Here is a 14926-nt window from a genome sequence, read left to right as displayed (position 1 = left end):
TTGTATATAAATACTTTTTTGTTTGCATTTATCTCAGTGTTGTTAGTGATCTTGAAGAACCATGCTGTTCAGTGTATAAGGAGTAGGGGAGGGATTTTTCTTCAGTTTGCAATCCTGAATCCTGAAGTGAGCCTTGAATTAGTACAAACCTGCAAGTGGAACACTGCAGAGGTGCCTAAGTGGTGGATAAACCTGAATTCCAATTAATTTTCAGCAGAGATTATTTATTTCCATGCTTGGAAAATTTTTCAGTTTTGTTTTTATAAATAAAAGGTAATGTGTTACTATATTTGCTTTTTAAATGAAACAGGTATTTTAGTAATTTCCTTACTGAGAACCAGGTTTGTGTCATTAGTGACAGGTTTGTCTTAGAATACTGCATGTTACTATGGTATATGGCATTTTTGTATAAGAAGTCTGTGTTTGGCCTTTGCACTGAAGTGTTTCCGCCTAATGAATGTTAGAATTCTTGTTAACTAAATCTGTCTATTTTATGCTTAACACAGTGAGCTTATTTTATTGATGTATGTATAAAACTCCCCCCCCCCCCCCCCCCCCCCCCCCCCATTTTGCAGCTAGTGTGCATCTTTGTCTAATACGGGTTAATTATGTTATTTGTTTTGGAATTCACATGTTAGCATTGCAAAGTACTTGTGTCTGTGTTTGCATATGGAGATAAAAAAGATAATATTAAACTACTAAACTAAATATTACTTCTGGTATTCAGACTGTATACTCCTAAGGTATTTTGTACATTAAATTTATTTTGTACATAATTTTTAAGTGGCTGCTGAATATTTTTAATATAAAATTGCCTTGTGGACATTGCTTTCTGTATCTAAATAAAATGCATATTCTTAAAGGACTGACTTAATTACAATTTCTTGTTAACTTACCTGATAGAAATAGAGTTGTGATTGAATGTTCTATGATGATTGAATCTATTGTGGAAACAGGCTTCAGTTCTTGCCTAGGTTTGCATGGGCATACTTCTTTCCATGGAAGATTCCTTTGGAGAAAGTAAGGCAAAACCTGGCATCTACTAGTGTGTCTTCAGATACCAAATTGAGGCTCCAGTTTGCTTTTGGTTAGAAATGGGTTTGTAAAACTTTTTTAGATCATTTTGATAGCGTTTTTAAACCTCATTTGGATCTTAAAAAGGAAAGGATATCAGTGAAATAAGAAAAAACCAACTGTCTAAAGTTAGTTCTCAAGCTCTTTGTTACAGTAGAAATTTGAGCTACTACAGTTGATTTCTTAAAATCAACATTCTTAAAATGTCTCTAAATACCCATTCCATTTTTCTCTCTTAGGTTTCCTTTTTCTAGCTGATTTCTATCCGAACTTGTTTTGGGAAACCAGGGCAAATTGAAAGTCAAAGTATTAGAAGGGTAGGAAAATAACAACCCACATTGGGATATCAAAAAGATTGATGATTTGTACCCTTTGGGATGTGATTTAACGTAATTATATTTAGCTGTTTTTTAATTACAACAGAAAACACTTTTGTTTTGAGAAAAGTATAGAATGTTAGGAGCATAAGCTTCAGATTTTAAAAAAATCTCATGGGATTAAAACTTCACATACCTGGTTTTTACTTTTTATTCAGAAATAACTATATGAGTAATTTCTCATTGAATTGTTCAGACAATTCTCAGGATCTTAAGTTTCAGAGGCAGCAAGCTACTTGAATTTCTGGAACGTTGCACAGTAATATTTCAAAATCTTATTTCTAAGAGACTGGTGCAGTGAGGTAGTCTTTGCAATTTTGTGTGTTTTGCCCTATTTCCTCTAATCATGTCATTCAAATACGTTTTTCAGTAATCAACAGTTTCTGAAAATCTACACTTATGCAAAAAGTTAAAGAGCAACTACTACTAATGCAAAAATGAATAGCTATACAAAATAATTTGTATGAAGATAGGATATGGGTTGTCTTTATGAAATGTATATAGTTTGTTACAGTACCTTTATACAAGGGCAGTAGTTTAGGGTTATACACACAATCATTCACATCTCTTTCAAAGCTAAAGTGCTCAGCTTTTCAAAGTTGTTAAAGCGTTTTTGTATTAAATGTTGATTATGAATTGTGGTCAGGAGGAAAAAAAGCAAAAAATTTCATCACATTGTAACTCATACAGTAAAAATAAACTTCCTAAAGTGCTGAAAGGGGATGCTTCTCTGCTTTTTTGTTTCTTTGGAAATTGAGTTGAATTTTTGTGGGTAACATATCCTTTTTTGGCTTTTGTGAAATGTAGATGGCTGATAAATTCTTAAGTAGATTTCATGTTCAATTCACTATGTCCAAACTGCTATTTAGATGATGAGGAAATGTCATTAGTCCAAGTTATCTATACTTCTGTGTGTGCTAATGGTTTTGACCTTACAGGTTTTTCTGTGGGGAGGTAAAGGAAACTTCTTTTGTGAAACTGGTGTGTTTAGTCTGCACTAGAAAACAAAGTGATGAAACAAAAATCAAAGCCAATGGTGATTGATTTATTTATTGAAGCAAGCTCTTTTGGTCTTCCCAAATTGCTGTCTTAATTGAGTTCAATGGGAATGGGTCTCTGTTTTAGTATTACTGTACTATACAGCCAGTTCCTCCTTTATGCAGACTGTTAAAGTATACATTTTTGCCAAAAGTAAAAGCTAGTTGCAGTTTGTGATTCTAGGTGATTGTTGAGATGAACGATTCTTATGAAATGGTTCATGTGTTTCTGGTGTTTTATGTCATCATGGAAGTTTTCTTTATCTGGTTTGTGGATACGTTACATTGCATACTTCAAAATGGCCCATTAAAAACAATTAGTGACTTCTGAGGTATGTCAATGGTTTGTTGGTCAAGTAATTGATTTGGATGCTTAGTGTTGGTAGAATTCCTTTGGAAAATAACCCATTGCCCTTCTCTGGTGATGAAATGACCAGAAGATGACTAGAACCTGTAAAATGGTTTTAGACTGCAGAGATTAAAATGATAGATCTTGAAAGAACGCATGAACGATTTGTTAAGTTACAGACTTAGGAAGACATAGTGAAAATTATCTAACTCTCTTTATAATGAGAATATGGAGATTTTGGAGAACAGTTGCTTGTGAAGGATTTCCTCATCATCATGTCAATCTATGGAGGTAATAGCTGATGAAGATGGACCTTATTTTAATTTTTCAGTTGGCTATTTTGAGTCTTTTTGTCCATAAAAATCAAAGAATGAAAACTTTATATAAATTTCTTTTTAACTAGTAGCATATGTTCTTGACATATGTAGCATTTCTCGGGCATCCTTCACTTGATCTCAGCAGTGAGTATTAGTGATGTTCAGAGATTGCAATTTGAAATGCATTATTGTAATAAGTTTGCTTTCACAGAATCACAGAATCACAGAATCATATAGGTTGGAAAAGACCTTTAAGATCATCGAGTCCAACCATAAACCTAACACTGCCAAAAACCATCACTACACCATGTCTCTAAGTACCTCATCCAAACGTCCTTTAAATACCTCCAGGGATGGCGACTCAACCACTTCCCTGGGCAGTCTGTTCCAATGCTTGATAACCCTCTCGGTGAAGAAAAATTTCCTAATATCCAGTCTAAACCTCCCCTGGCGCAACTTGAGGCCATTTCCTCTTGTCCTATCACTTGTTACCTGGGAGAAGAGACCGACCCCCACCTCTCTACAACCTCCTTTCAGGTAGTTGTAGAGAGCGATGAGGTCTCCCCTCAGCCTCCTTTTCTCCAGGCTAAACAGTCCCAGCTCCCTCAGCCGCTCCTCATAAGACTTCTGCTCCAGACCCTTCACCAGCTTCGTTGCCCTTCTCTGTACGCGCTCCAGTACCTCAATATCCCTCTTGTAGTGGGGGGCCCAAAACTGAACACAGTATTCGAGGTGCGGCCTAAATTCACTATAGTCAAGAGAAGCAAGAATTTTTGTTTTATGAAATTTAGCTGATATTTATGGGTTCTCTAAGAAACCTTTCTTAAAGTTCAAATTTCTAAAAAATGTTTATGTAAAAATGGTACCCTCTTAGTCAAAAGGATCTGCATTCTGTGCATATTCGTTTCATTTCTGCTTGTTTTTTCTGGCTAAACTACGTTTTCATTTCTTTTTGACCGTGTTAGTATTGCAGAACAAATACAGATACTGGTGAGTGAGCTAGATTCTATTCCATTTCAGGCACCTTTAACGGAATTGTTAACCACTTTATGACACTAAGATTTTTGGTTTTAGTGATGTATGAGCAAGAAGGAGGTCAGATGTCTGTAAATTTGCAGTCCTTGCAGGAAATTAAAACTAGTGTGAACTGAGCATGTTTAGTTTGATTGTTGTTGGGATAGCAAGGAATCTTGCTAGCAAGTCTTTTTTTAATGAAGTCATTCTCATAGTTGAGCTATTTTTGTGGGGGCACTGGCTATTTTGTATTACAGTAATTTCTCAGGAACAGCACCAAGAACAGGACCTTTATAGGGCTATATGTATAAATATTTAATAAGAAACAAGCTTCACAGTAAAGAGTCAAAATTGAAAGTAAGGCACAGGAAATTGAAAAGCCTTACTCATGATATGCCAGATAATCTAGGAATAGAGCACAGGGCTCAAGCTCCAGTCTAGATTTCTAAATATTGGACTGTACTGCTTTGCTTGCAGCTGTTAATAGAGAAGCGGGCATTTCTTCACTGGTGTTTATTTTTGATTTATGATTTTTATTAATACTGCATGTATTCAGGTTTTTGACATAGCTATTAAGACAGTGGGGGCAGTTTCAAGAGTACAAGCCACAAATAAAATTAGTAGGTGCTTAGCTTGCATTTTGTTAATGTTGTTTATCTTTCAGTTTTCTAGAATTCTTTTTTTGCTTCTCCTGTGTAAATATATTCCTTCATTTTTGCTTTACACCAGTAACAAATAAACAAAAATCCCACAAACATTACCACAGCGGGACTTTATGTAATTAGCTTTTTCTTTTCACTCAGTCGAGTGCAGCTAGGTTTGTTTTTGGTTCAAAATGATGGGCATTTCTCAGTCCATGGACAAATACTTACTTGTCTTCTGTCTTTTTATGCTACAGATGGACACTGTGATAGCGGTTGCTTCCTAGTGCAAGTGTCAGAATGCAGATTATTGTGCTTTAACAGATAACTTTTATCACTTCTGCTTTGTGGTTAATGGACAAGTGAAGTTGGGAGTCTTAAATGGAAAAACAAACAAACCAATACTTTTGGATTTTATTTATAGGGAGAATTCCAGAGAAATCCTGGAGGTACAAACATTCTGAAGTTTAATGGTGTTGTACAATATATTTTCATTAGCTTAGAGTCCCTCAGGTTCTACTTACATTTATCATACTAGGCTCTAATGCTTTGATTTCGCACATTTGAAAACCCATTATTTATACCCAGGTAGCTAAGAAGAAATTTTCATCCCCAACTTCAACTGGCTGTTCTAACTTTTCAGTAACATTAGAGTTCTCAAATGCCTGCTATAGTGATGAGTGCCCATTGTACTTAATGATACTCAGATATGGCATGTATTCAGTCTGTGACAAAGAGAATTTGTTCTGTACTGAATGGAAATGTTTGAAATCTGACATGACTGATGATATAGTTATATCTTAAATCATGGAAAGTAATGAGAATTTAAGACTTCCGTGTTTTGTGTAAGAAAAATATATACACAGACTTCGAGAAGTTACTGAATCTTGACACTGAGGTACTGTGTGGGTTTTAGAAAGGAAGTGGCTTATTTCAGGGAAAAATGTGTCACCAGCAATGAAAAGCTTTTTAAAATCCTTTGAGATACCTTTTTGAGATTCTCCTCATACATACTGTACACCTACACTGGAAAAAGTGACACTCCAGGCTTTTTCTGAGTTTTCTTTTATGGTCCTTTAACACTGGCTTGGTTTACTTTTTTTCAGACAAAGTGTAAACCAATACAAAGTCAATCATTTTCATAGTTTACTATATCATGTGTGAAAGTTGGGTGTTTTGCTTGGAAGCTAGGAGAGCTTAGATAAACCTAAAAATGATTGTGTCCTTTTTAGAGCTTTGGGATTCTAGAATCAGAGATCCTGGGGAAACAGTAGCTCCACTTGTTCTTACAGTGGCCTTCTATCTCAGTCCTTTCAGGTTATGGTCAAGATCAGCCATCAGTTGGTTTTCTCTGTGTCTTTAGAAGGTAAAGTAAAGAATTTACTGAGTTCTCCGATGTGATTGCTGGAGTGCCAGGAAAGTATGGTTGGAGTAACTTTTTTTTTTTTTTCTTAAAATCCTGTTAAGTTTTAAGGATGAATGATTGCTGCTGTAGTGCCGTTGTATATCAGTTTAAACACTGTAAGTCTTACCTGAAGTTTGCACGTGAGTACTCAAAGCAAGGGTGTTGACAAGGCTGAGACAGTAGTATTTTGCAGTTGTAAGCCAACGCATTTCAGCTCTAGAAACTAGTAAGACATCTAAACATTAGAAGTATGGGCATATCAAATCCAAAATTGTGGGACCAAAAGAAACAGTTTAAAATATATTAGTTACTGATGAAAAGGAGCTTGAACGCTAATAGGAAACACATGTAAAAATTCAGAAATGAAGTTAAAAGGTAAAAGCCAGGAAGGTGTAAAAAATGCAAGCTTAAAACACAAAATTACTTTACAATGTCTGTTTATGCTAGGTGTCTTTCACTACAAATACTATTGTTCCTTCCCTGTAAAATTTGTGTTATCAATACCTACTTTATCTCTGTACGGTCTTCTGGATGTGTTTCTGCAGTATCATCCATTTTTTTTTTTTTTAATTCTGTGTGATTCAGTATTGTTATAAAACGTATTAGTTGCATACTCTAGTTATGCCATGTATATGTCAACAGAAATGCCACCCACCCACTACTTGTGTGCTTCTATTTGCACCTGAACTGATTTGTTCTTGGGTGACAAAATATAACCTGTTTTTCATCGTCTCGGCTTCTGTATTCTCTCATAAAACTAGCATTTCGGTCTTCAGAGTGGACAGTTACAGTGCTTGAAGTCCCAGGTTACTCCCTTCTGTTATACTTGTGACATTTGAAATGGCCATTAAACTTAAAACTCATGAGTTTACTGTTAGAATGCCTGGTAGAAATTCATGCTTAAAATACCAAGAACTTGGAAAACTAGGTGACTTAAATATGGAAAATACCTGTGCCTGCATAAGCTGTGATGCCCAATTGGCAGAGATGTGGAGGAGCTTTGAGTGGTTGTTGCTTCAGTTCTCCATGTTTTTACTGCATGTAAAAGCTCAGCCTAAATGGAAATTTTATATCTAATTAATTCCAAAATATGAGTTGAAGTTGTTTTGGGTACTCCTTGTTTGAGTCCTTGTTACCACTTTTTGTGGTTTTAGAATCACATTTTCCTATTTTTAATGTTTTCCTCTTCCCTATTGCTGAGCCAAAAACAGGAAAATGACTAACTTTGCTTGTCAACTAGGCAAGATGGTGAAACTGTGTGTACACCAAATGCTATGCTTAAGTTGAAAAAAGGAGGAAAAGTGCCACTTAAAGATTTTAAGTAAACATTTTTGAAGGCAAAAAATGTGATTTGAATGTATGCTTTTAACACTATTTTTCTGATAGCATATATATGCGAACAAACTATTGTAAAGTTTTGGATGCTATCTGTGTGCTTGCAGGTACTACTGCAAATGTGACATGTCTAACTACTCTTTCACTGCATCAAGGAAGAGGAAAACATGAAGCAATGAACTTGAGTACATGCAAGTTCCTCTCTAACGTCACGATAGAGTGAAATGCACTGCTTCAGACTGGCAAATGAACTTTTCCTGGCATTGATCTGCATCTGATAAATCTTGCAAAGCCTATTTAAAGCTATAGGTTCTATTTTACTATATTCAGTTCTTCTTCTAGATTCAGATATGCAGCTTTTTATAAATCAGTTCATGTCTCTGAATTATTTTGGCAATGAAGAATAGAGCCTCCAATGCTATGTTTCACATCACATCTATACATAGGTTGTTCCAAATATAGGTCTCCCTTAGATTATGGCGATGTTCAGTCTCCATTTTTTCTAGACTTAACTAAGCAAGTTCATCTTTGATAACTCTGGAATTCTGCTGTGTTTGGCTAGCACCAGAGGAGTTCATGGGAAAATCTGGAATAATTAAAGAAATTTTCAGGGTGGTAATATAGATAAATAATGCAAATGTAGATAAGTAATGCAGATAATGTAAAACATGCTGCAATTAGAAAGGGAAAACTTAACTATGTAAGTGAATACATTTCTGACACTGAAGGGTGGGGCAATTTTTATAAACTCTTCCTAAATTTTAATGCAGAACAGATTTTTTTTTTAAGGTATCTTGTGCTTCTCAAATGTATGTTTTTGTGTATGTCAAGTAGCTTACTTTTACCTTGCTTACTTCAGCTTGACCAGTATCTCCACTTCTTGCAACGATTTCCCTGATAAATACAATTAGAGCTTAATACTAGGATTGTATATCAGTTAGCTACTGAAAGCCCTACTGTCAGCTTAATAATCGAATTAATGTTAGATTCACTAAATCCCTAATAATGTCCATTGTTACTGGTAGCATCTATAATGTGTTTCTTATGGAACGATGTCTTCCTTGTGTATAATCTGTTGTAGCTAAGTGTACAAACGGTGTGGTGTACGGTGGTGGTCCAGGAAAATCGCCTTCATGGCTTTTTTGATAGCTTAAGATTTGTCTCTAAAATTGTAGTAATAGATTTGTGAACTTGTTTGCCTTTTTTTCTGCTAATACCTTGTTTTTAGTACTGCGGAAATTCTGGACTGCAGATAAATTCAGTACGCTTGATCAGCCTACTGCATTGATGCAGTTTGAGTTTGTTTTGCAAGTTAGATTCAGAGATCTTTAGCAGTTTCACACCTAGGTTTCAAAGATTCTTTGTAAATGTGTTGCCACTAACACATTTAAATAACAAAGAATGCTAAAGCTTTTCTTTCTCCATATTCTTTGTATTTTTTAATAGCCATTGCTTCCTCTGCATTTTTGCCCTTCCTCAAATGTACTCTATATATGAACAGGGCACAATAGCAGTGTGGCAAATTAATTCTGTTTATTTAGGAAATGAACAGGGTGCCTTCAATTAGAATTAAAGGAAGCAGCAAAGGTAGATGTTGAAGCCTGTTGATATTACAGAGAAGACAAACAGAAAATTTGACAAAAATGAACTAGAAGAAAATTACATGGCAGTAAAGTATGCCTTAGTAGTTTGACTGCTTTATCTAACAGCTTGCATCTCAAGCTGTGCTCTGAGAATGTGGTCATCCTCTCCCAGGGATGTGTTTAGTTATTATTTGTCTTTTGTTAAAGACAGCTGGTGTTGAGTAGGTTTGTGTGTGATCTGTTGAACTTTCATCTGTGTAGCACTGAGGACAAAACTGAGATTGTAATCTTTTTTTTTTTTTTTTTTTCAAATGGCAGGAGTTGCTCAAGTTTACGAGGTACATGCAGAAAAAATTCCTTTACAGCACAGGAATATCTGGAAAGTGTACCAGTAAGAGCTGCTAGTGGTGATGTAGCTAGCTATATCAGAAGAGCTGAGCTTTGAATCCCAGTAGTAAGGTAGAATAAAATGCTGGTTTTCTAGAACAATTATGGCCAGGCAAGGTCTCTTCCATTAGAGGGCAGTCACATATGGAATAACACATCTTCATATACCCCATTGTTATGGACATAGGACCAAAGCCTGGTAGATAAGAACATGCCTAGACTTTAAGCCTCATTTCCCTTTGTTTTCCTTCTGATGTTCCACCGTGAGTGGAAAATAGCATTAAGACTCTGGATGATGATGGGAAGATGTTCTGATTTTAAGAGGTAGCTAATATAAGAGATAGGGAAAGCACAGTGCTAAATAATAGCACATTGTAAAATGTAATCTTTAGTATTGAATTGGTAGGTTGTAGAAACGTCTTGTTTGATGGTGCACCTACAGCCTTTGGTTTCATGATGTAAGAACACACTGAAAACAAGATTCAGCTAGAAGGAGGAAATCTTAAGTGTTTTCTCCTGGTGTTACCTTTTAAAATTGATGTTGAATCTCTACAGAATACTTAAACTGTCCCATCTACATAGAAATAATTTATAATTCTCATTTCTTTTTAATTGTCTTAAGCTGAATCGGATATAAGAAAAAGTGTTAAAACTTTAGCATTTCTGAAATTTCTATTGAAGAATTATGATCCTGCAGTTAAATTTTTTTTTAAAAAGCTACTTAATATTTTGTAATTGAGGAATAATGGAAAATTGATCTAATGGCATAAAACATCACCCCTTAATCTGAAATCTTGGAATAGTTAAGGAGGGGAAGAGCAGGTACTTGATCAATATTAGTCTCTAATTTGGAGGAAAAAACCCAAGGAAAACAGTACCTTGTTAATTATTTTGCTTGGTTTTGATAAGTGTATGTGTTTTGCTTCATTATTTTACATTTAATCCGACTAAAACGAGTACTATAAAAGGTGTATGTTCACTCAGCAAATTTCCTTTGAACAGATTGTGTGAAATGTTTAACTTTACCTAATTTACATGTGCAAAGGAGAACAATGCATTTTTAATGCCTTTTGTTTCCAACTTGTCCTTTCTTAACAGTTATTCTTTGTGATACATTACAAACGATAAAAATCTGAACATGTTTAAGATTTTTCTCTTCAAAGTAATTGTTCATGTGGCTTTTAAATGTATGTATTAAACTGTTTAAGATTCACAGCTTTTTAAAATACACTCAGTTAATGTATCATTTCACTTTTTACAAGGTTGTACATTTCCAGTAGCTGCTTAAGTTTTGGATATTAAGAGACTGGTTGGAATAGCAAAAGAGGTAGGATTTTCAAGTTACAGTACCTTTGAGCTATGCTGTTTTGTTAAACCCTGTAAAATATAATATCTTCTACTCTATCCTCCATCTTTTAATACAGCTCTTTTGTAATCAGGGGCTTATCAGCTGCTAGGTCTGGAAGTTCTTGTATAGTTTGGGCTCGTCAGCTATCAGAGGTACCTTTTGCATCATTCCATCAGTCTTGTTGCTTTTTTTCCTGTAAAAAAAATTATTTACAATAGTTAGCTACTTATCTTAAGTAGAGGCATTCATGTGCACAGCTGCAAATGCTTGCTCTGAAAAAAATTCCCATTGTCTTGGGAGCACAAGGGCAGACACTGTTCTGCTAGACTGCCTTAAAAAGTGAGAGTACCTGTTACGTGTAACATGCTAGTTCCTATTTCACTGCTTATTCTTGTTGCTTCGAAAGTTTTTTCCATCCAGAGTAAAAGGTGTTGCTTATTCACTGAGCTGGAGGCCTTGTATAGAACACAGCCGTTTCTGCAAAGCAGGCAAGCTTGTAGAATGTCAGTCTTGTGTTTTATTGGTTTAATCTTCATTGGAGCCTGCCTTCCAGCATAATTATTTCCATTCTGGTTCATATGTCAGCTTTTTCCTTGTCAGTTTCCTGAATTTATTAGAATTGCTCATGGTCAAGAAAGCACTAAACATTGTTTTGTGACAATTTGGAAAAATGACTGTGTCTAATTCCTTTGGTCAAAATAATATCTTTTAATGATTTTTATTTGGGGATTTATAATAGCACAATAGTTTCCACCATATCACAAAGGTTTCTTTTCTTTTTTGTCAGCAATGACTTTTTGTTTGTGTTCTTGTATCTAATTGTAGTTTTCAATATAGAGAGTTGCTGTACTCTTTGGCACATTGTTTTTTGTAAGAATATTTATGGTTCATGTAGAAAAAGTTCTGTAACTTTAGATGTCTCTGTACCTTAGTATCTTCAGTAGCAATTTTCTGTCTTAATGGAAGCAGAGCAATGACCTGAAGCAGGTCTTGTTGAGTTCAAGTCTCCACTAAGGTTATGGACTGTAGAATTTAACTAACTAACAATTTAAGTATTTGTACCAAAAATGCAAGATAGGTCTCCTTTGACTTATGTATATGAACAGATACTGAACATCTCACACAAAGGTGGTTGTCTTTCAACCAAGGCTTACGCCCAAAGCTGATTAGTAGTAGTCTACAAGTCTACAGTGAAGTAATTTTTAATTGGAAGATTGTAGCTTGTCAAAGTGCAAAAAAACTCCCCAAAAAACTGTCAAGAGTCTGAACTTTCACTGTGCTGTGGATGATACACGTATCTACAGTTTCTGTTGGTTATAGTAAGGACTTTGTACCTAGTTTTACCAGATCCCAGAGAAGTGCCATAACTACTAGCTTGGGAAGATGTCTCCATCTCTATTGACTAGGGGGTGGTGGGCATGGCGAGGATGATCAAGAAGTCAATTTTGTCATGATGCAAAGTAAAAACCCTTGAAATATGAACTGTTCCACATAATGCGCTTCCACCTTTTCAGTCCCATTTCTGTTGGCAATCCCATACCACCATTCCTACCATCTTTACCTTTAATGAAATTCTAATGCATACTGTCATTTTGTTTCATCTTAATTACAGGTAAGTCTTTATCTGACTTTGGAGTGTTTGGAGTCTTTGGCTGACTTTTTGTAAAATATGTAAGTAGAGTATGTCTGTCTTTTCCTTTTTTTAAGGAAAAACCCACAAACTGAAAGGGGACATATCTGAGGATTTGCTATTTAATTACTATAACCTTGCAGGCAGAAATGCAAAAGTCAGTGTCAATCAGTGAGTCTGTTTCCCTTGTACTCATGAACAATTCCTCTTTTTGTTTTTAAATGCATTTGTGTTTCAATTTACAGTAAGGGCGGTGTGTGTATGCATAGTGTTTTCAATGATTGCTGTACTGCTGGACCTTGGTGGTTTTTTTTTTTCCCCCCCTTTTAAACTGTACTGAAACTGTTGAGCATTTTTGATGCTTTGCAGTCAAGTCTTACATAAGTCCCTAAACTCCTTTTTTCAGTAGCTGATAAATTCTTGATATATGATTAGGTTATTCTTTTGGTCCTCTGAAGCCACAAATCTTCCAGTCTGAAATGTGACCTGTGCTGACATTGCAGTCGGCACTGCCATCCCTGAAATCATGGAAGGGCATCAGGTAAATGTATTTTTCTTATACAGGGCTAACGTTGCAGAGAAATAAAAAAGTGAATGTGTGGACAAGTAAACACTTGCAAATTTGACTGACTTCTAAGAAAAAAATGGATGGATTCTCCCACAGCTATGTCAGCTCTCTGGTCCAGTCCGGGTCTAGTGTGGTTGTAATGTCACCAGAAGAGTGGGAGAGTTGAGAATTCAGAGAACCCAAATTATATTAAATAAGGTTTTAGCTAATCGTACCTTGAAATTCTCGCCATAGTAGGAGTTTGCAAAATACAACTTTCCGGAACTTATAAAAGCTGAAAATACTTGAAGCTTCAATATATTTAATTGTGCAGGACTAGTAAATACATTATTTCTTCTGCAATTTTATGCAATTTTATGCATTTCTTCTGCAATGGCAAAGGCCACCTCATTAAGTTTCTGGAGAAGGTTTGCAGAATGGTTGTGGAAGAGTTGAACAGATGTAAGATGATTTTATATACTATCAGTTTGCTGGTATGCTTTTCTTGTTCACTGTTCTTCTTATATTTAAACTTCTGTTTCATACTGAAGTAATTTTAGTGCATAAATAGAAGTTGTGGATCAGGAAAGCTTTCTTTTGTAACGTGCCTTGCACTCCTGTAATACAATCAACGGGATTGTACTTGCATAGATAATGTCAATGTGTAGAAGGCATGATGTTGTTTCTGAATTACCTGGATGATGTGCAGGCAAATAGCACCATCCTCTGGCATTATAATATTAACTAAGAATTAAACCTGAAATTGCTGTCTGTTATTTTTGGAAATTCAATATAATTGTAATAGAATGTACATATTGTACTTTCAGTTTTACATACTCATTTTGGGCCAAGGTTTTAACAGAAATTCTGGTAATTTGCATGGACTTTGTGTATTCTGTTCAATTAGGTGACTGGCTGAAGGGGATATCTTTTTAGGGTTATCCTGCCCGTAGTGCTGACTCTGCTCTTTACATGACCATTTATGGTAGGAAGTTGCACTTCAGAAATATCAGACCGAGCTTTTTCTAAATCTCAGTGAAAGACAATTCACAGTCATATAAGAAAAATTCGTTGAATTAGAAAACACCACCAACGATTTACGGTTGTGTATGTGTGGGAGAGTGAAGGTGCTGTTACAGAACAACTGCAAATGTCTAATGAATTATTTGTACAGCAGATCGTAGCTTCAGTTACAGATTGAGAAGGGGCATTGTTGGCATTGCTAGAGTGCAAAGAAATACACCTCCCACAAATAAGATTTCTGTAGTTACAGGATGAGTTGAACTGAGTGACGATTATGTGAAGGACTGGATTTTAGTCCATTTAACTATAACTATAAGCAGTAGGCATGAGAAATACCACAGGGACATTCTTCAAAAACTTGACGGATGAGAAAGTCACTGTTTTGATTGTTGTGAATTCCTATTGGACCTTTACATGTTTACGTATCAGAAACATCAAAAGGAGGCAGCTGATGTTTGTGTAATCTCTAGAAGCAAACAGACACCCCCCACCCCCCCCAGTCTGCCTTTCTGTACAGCAGATCTCCGTTCTTTTACATGGGAGGTGTTGGCTTAGTGAAACTGGAAATCTTGAGAGTTTTACTCCAGTGACAGTGCCTTTCCTTTCCCTAATATATTAACTGTGAATGTAAATCAGACCAATTATCCGTGTTTGTGGAAAGACTATGCCAATGGTCTACATATAGAGCTGAACTATGCATTCCTTTGTTGAAGTATGTTGCTTAAACATAACTTCTTAGAGATAGATGCTTATTGGAATGTCATATTAAGCATCCAGAAATTGAGACATACAAGTTTTAATTTGCTGAAACACTGGATGCTCACAGTTGTAATAGAGGTCAGTAGGAAGTTTTATATAA

At 35.5% G+C, this 14926-nt stretch overlaps 1 protein-coding gene across 1 annotated transcript in view; it reads left to right on the top strand.

Annotated features, from left to right (window-relative positions):
- The window catches only part of HBS1L (HBS1 like translational GTPase), a 65288-nt gene that overhangs the window by 12687 nt on the left and 37675 nt on the right, over nt 1-14926 (top strand). The window lies entirely within an intron of this gene.

The sequence above is a fragment of the Mycteria americana genome, chromosome 3, assembly GCF_035582795.1.
Source record: "Mycteria americana isolate JAX WOST 10 ecotype Jacksonville Zoo and Gardens chromosome 3, USCA_MyAme_1.0, whole genome shotgun sequence".
NCBI classification, from domain to species: Eukaryota; Metazoa; Chordata; class Aves; order Ciconiiformes; family Ciconiidae; genus Mycteria; species Mycteria americana.
The sequence above is the reverse complement of the archived record's forward strand: the minus strand, read 5'-3'. Positions and strand labels throughout refer to the sequence as shown.